Source organism: Arachis stenosperma, chromosome 4 (genome assembly GCF_014773155.1).
Source record: "Arachis stenosperma cultivar V10309 chromosome 4, arast.V10309.gnm1.PFL2, whole genome shotgun sequence".
NCBI lineage: Eukaryota > Viridiplantae > Streptophyta > Magnoliopsida > Fabales > Fabaceae > Arachis > Arachis stenosperma.
The window spans coordinates 58,099,132-58,104,502 of NC_080380.1; the positions used below are offsets into that span (position 1 = coordinate 58,099,132).

At 38.0% G+C, this 5,371-nt stretch overlaps 1 non-coding gene across 1 annotated transcript; it reads left to right on the forward strand.

The window, feature by feature from the left end:
- Nucleotides 1-994: 994 nt before the first annotated feature.
- LOC130977783 (small nucleolar RNA R71) lies at nt 995-1,101 on the forward strand. The gene has a single exon (XR_009085459.1). It is a non-coding gene; the product is annotated as a small nucleolar RNA R71 (small nucleolar RNA).
- Nucleotides 1,102-5,371: the final 4,270 nt, after the last annotated feature.

The window sequence follows — 5,371 nt, forward strand, 5'->3', positions numbered from 1 at the left end:
TAAACTCGGGCAAAGTATGGACAATTAAATATTGCTGGAAAGCTCTGGATGTCTACTTTCCAACGCATTTGAGAGCGCACCATTTGGGTTTCGATAGCTCAAAAAATTCGATTTCGAGTGCAAGGAGGTCAGAATCCAACAGCATTAGCAGTCCTTTTTCAGTCTCTGAATCAGATTTTTGCTCAGGTCCCTCAATTTCAGCCAGAAAATACCTGCAATCACAAAAAAAACACACAAACTCATAGTAAAGTCTAGAAATGTGAATTTTGCTTAAAAAATAATAAAAATATACTAAAAAGTAGCTAGATCCTATTAAAACTACCTAAAAACAATGCCAAAAAGTGTATAAATTATCTGCTCATCAGTGGGTAGTTAGATTGTGGTGGTTAATGGTAAGGTTGTTGGCCTTGGAAGGGTTGGTGATAATAGACTTGTTGGTTGGAATAAGGTTGAGCTTGAGATTGTTGATTCCACCTTTGATGGGAGTTGTATCTCCATCCTTGACTTTGGTTCCCTCCATAGTGATGAGATCCTTGATTGCCTTGATTATAATTGGACCTTTTGTGAGTAAGAGTTTGCCACCGTGAATGTGTTGTCCTCTTGGAGTTGAGGGCACTCATCGGTGTAATGACCGTTGCAAGTACAAATACCACAAGATCTATGAGGTCTTTCAATTCTAGGAGGTTGGGGTGGAGGAGATAGCAATATTTATGGAATTTGTTGGCCTTGAGTGATTTGTCTTAACAATATTGTCATCTCACCAAGCGTCTTAGTCAAGATAGCATCACCGGAAGGTGAGACTTCACTTATAGCCTTTGGTTGGGGATTTATTGACCTTAAATGTTGAGTCGAATCCGCCAAGTCCGCAATGACTTCCCAAGCTTCTTCATCGGTCTAGTTCTTAGTAAGAGATCCTCCACCTAAGGCATCAACAAGGAGCTTGTCTTGAGGAATCATCCCTTGGTAAAAGTAACTTCTGAGCACCAATTCATCAATGCGGTGGTGAGGACAAGCTTCCAGCAACTTTTTGAACCTTTCCCAATACTCATAAAGGGTCTCTCCATCTCTTTGCATGATGTAAGAGATTTCCTTCCTTAGACGATTTGTCTTTTGAGGCGGATAAAACTTCTCAAGAAACTCCTTGCGCAAAAAATTCCAATTAGAAATCACCTCCTCAGGCTGAGTGTAAAACCATTCTTTCGCCTTTCTCTCTAAGAAAAAAGGGAAAGCGAAGACCATAACCGCTATCTCATCTAAGCCATGTCTTCTTGCAGTAGATCACACAACTTGAAAATCTTTCAAGTGCTTGAGAGGGTCTTCTCCCGGTAACCCATTATATTTCGGAAGCAAGTTTATCAAACACGTCTTGAGCACAAAATTGGCATCTAGATCCGGGTACCGAACTTGTACCGGTTGTAAGGTGATGTCCAGGGCTCCGGCCTCCTTTAAAGTAATTTTCTGAGGTGGCTCCGCCATATTGTTGTCACCTAATTCACTCAAAGAAATTTTAGCAATTCCAATAAAAGAATACAAAGTTCCCTCGTTAAGTGAAGAATGAAGATCACGATTAGAAGGCGATGGTGAATTGATTTGCTCTTCAAGAGAGTCTGATTCACTAGGCACAAATGCTATCCGGCGCCGAGCTTACCTAAGATGTGTTAAAGCCCTTTCTATTTCAGGGTCAAAAGGGGCCAAGCTTGGGTCTGGAAGTGACCGTATCATTCAACCGAGGAATCAATTTAAGCATGAAATTACCAAAAGCAAGACAAGAATAAGAAAATAAACAAAAACAACCTAATAGTTAATAACTACTGTACCAATTAGGGTCAAGTAGCAAACAAAAAATCAAGTTAAATATTCACACTATTCACATATTCACAACAACCAAAACTATAGCACTCATTGTAGTTAGTGTCCTCGGCAACGGCACCAAAAACTTGGTGCGGGCTTTAACGTTGGTTTAGAATTTCACAAAAATAGAATTTCGTTGCAAGCATAGTCTAAACCAACAATCAACTCCCAACCAAAGTTTAGAAGGACAAATTGTCCCAATTCAACACAAATATAAACCAGGAGTTTTACTTCCCGGTTCGTCTCCCAAGGACTAGTGCCAATGGGTGTGCAATTTTTGTTGTGAAGGCAAACGAGATTTTCAATGAAGAGATAAACAATTAAAGGAATAAAAGAACACTCAAAATTGCAAGTAATGAACTAATAAAGGAATTAAAGAACTAGCTATGTAATATGAACAAGTAAGATATAAAAGTGATTGATGTATGTATGTGTGTGTGTGATTTAAAGCATAAATGGAATATTGGCTTGGGATGAGGTAGGGATCCTTTCCTTGTTGCAACCATAACTATGACAATTGTAATGGATTAATCTCACTTAGTTAACCCTTACATCAGAGAGTAGGTTAAGTGAGCATAGTTGTTCTTAATCCACAATTACTAACTTACTTACTAATTGCCTTAGCAATAAGTTAGCGTTAGTGGAAACAAGAACAATTAACAATCCAAGAATTATCACTAAATGTTGGACATTCCAACACTAGGAACCCGTATACTCATTTTTCCTAAGCCAAGAGGTGGAAATTTAACCCATAATCAAAATTGACATTTCCACAAACACTTGGGGAGCATAAACACTAAACATGGGAAAATTGAGAAAATGCTTGAAACTATGAGCAACAAATGATCAAAAGCAACAATAGCGACTCAACCAAGCGTTTTATAATCATCAATCATCAAAATCATCAAGAGATCAAAATTGCAAAAAGTATATATATTAACACTATGACTTTAATTACAAGAAAGATTATCAAAATTGTAACTATAAAAAGTAGTAATTAAGAGATACTTACAATGGAGGCTAGCAAAAATCCAAGATAAAAAATGGAAATGGCACTTGAAATGTAAAACCCTAATATAGGGTTAGGTATTATATGAAAAGTCATACTGGTTTAGCATAGACTTAATGAACCTATACTAGGAACAGGCTAATATCCAATTCTTTTTCAACGTAATTTCAAAGAACTTTATATAATTAATGAAAATGAATATTGTTGAACTAAATTAACTATTTGCGATTTATTCTTTACTATTAAGGTATTGATAAACCCCAATTTTGTGGTTTATCTTATGTTAAATTTAGGAGATTTTATCAACTTTTCTCACATTTATTCAATGAAATAGCATGATTTTGTTAATTTCTCCTAATTTGTACTTAAGAGTAAAAACATGCTTTATAGGCCTTTAAATTGCTAAATTTAATTCACTTTAATTACATTCAATGCCTTGATATGTTTGTTAAGTGATTTTAGGTTTAGAAGGAAAATATTGGGTTGAAGGAATGAAGAAAAAGCATGCAAAAATAGAGAATTCATGAAGAGATGAGGATTTGCTGAACTCAAGGCCATGCGCACGCATCACCCATGCGTACGCGTGAGAAGGAGATCTGCCGGCGAAGCGCATGTGTCACCCACGCGCATGCGTGAAAGAGAAAATTGCCAGTGATGCGTACGCGGGTCTCATGTGTACGCGTGACAAACGACATGTGACCTCACTAAAGGCAATATGCTGGGAGTGATTTCTGTACTGCCCAGGCCCAAATCTAACTCATTTCTAAGACTATTTGGTGCAGAACTCAAGATGGGTCAAAGGGGGGAGTAATTAGATTAGGTTAGGAATCATGTAGGTTAGTTTTCTAGAGAGATGATGAGCGGATAATCTATACGCTTTTTGGCATTGTTTTTAGGTAGTTTTTTGTAGGATCTAGCTGCTTTTAGAGATGTTTTTATTAGTTTTTATGTAAAATTCATATTTCTGGACTTTACTATGAGTTTGTGTGTTTTTTTGTGATTTCAGGTATTTTCTGGCTGAAATTGAGAGACCTGAGCAAAAGTCTGATAGAAGGCTGACAAAGGACTGTTGATGCTGTTGGATTCTGACCTCCCTGCACTCGAAATAGATTTTCTGGAGCTAGAAAACTCCAAATGGCGCACTCTCAACGGTGTTGGAAAGTAGACATCCAGAGCTTTCCAGCAATATATAATAGTTCATACTTTATTCAAGATTAAATGACGTAAACTGGCGTTCAACGCCAGTTCCATGCTGCATTCTGGAGTCAAACGACAGAAACACGTCACGAACCAGAGTTAAACGCCAAAAACATGTTACAACTTGGCGTTTAACTCCAAAAGAAGCCTCTACACGTGTAAAGCTCAAGCTCAGCCCAAGCACACACCAAGTGGGCCCCGGAAGTGGATTTCTGCATTAATTACTTATTTCTGTAAACCCTAGTAGCTAGTCTAGTATAAATAGGACATTTGACTATTGTATTAGACATCTTTGGATTATTTTTAGATTACCTTATCATCCTTTGATCACGTTTATGGGGGCTGGCCATTCGGCCATACCTGAACCTTGATCACTTATGTATTTTCAATGGTGGAGTTTCTACACACCATAGACTAAGGGTGTGGAGCTCTGCTGTACCTCGAGTTTTAATGTAATTACTACTATTTTCTCTTCAATTTAGCTTATTCTTGTTCTAAGATATCCGTTGCACTTCAACCTGATGGATGTGATGATCCGTGACACTCATCATCATCCATCCTTATGAACGTGTGACTGACAACCACTTCCGTTCTACCTTAGACCAAGCGTGTGTCTCTTGGATTCCTTCATCAGAATCTTTGTGGTATAAGCTATAACCCTTTGGCGGTATTCCGAGTAGGATTCAAGGATTGAATGACTGTGACGAGATTTAAACTCGCAATTGTAGGGCGTGATGACAAACGCAAAAGAATCAATGGATTCTATTTCGACATGATCGAGAACCGACAGATGATTAGCCGTGCTGTGACAAGAGCATTTGGACCTTTTTCACTGAGAGGATGGAAAGTAGCCATTGACAACGGTGATGCCCTACATACAGCTTGCCATGGAAAGGAGTATGAAGGATTGAAAGTAAGAAAGCAGTATGTTGCAGAGATTCAATAGGGATAAAGCATCTCCAAACACTTATCTAAAATTCCCACCAATGATTTACATAAGTATTTCTATCTTTATTTTATGTTTTATTTATCTTTATATTCGAAAACTCCATAACCATTTGAATCAGCCTAACTGAGATCTACAAGAGGACCATAGCTTGCTTCAAACCAACAATCTCCGTGGGATAGACCCTTACTCACGTAAGGTTTATTACTTGGACGACCCATTGCACTTGCTGGTTAGTTGTGCGAAGTTGTGAAGAAAGTGCTGAGTTATAAATGTGCTTACCAAGTTGATCGCCATTGTTAGAGATCACAATTTCGTGCACCAAGAGAGAAGCTCCATCTTCTCTCTAGAATTAGGGTTCTTAGGTT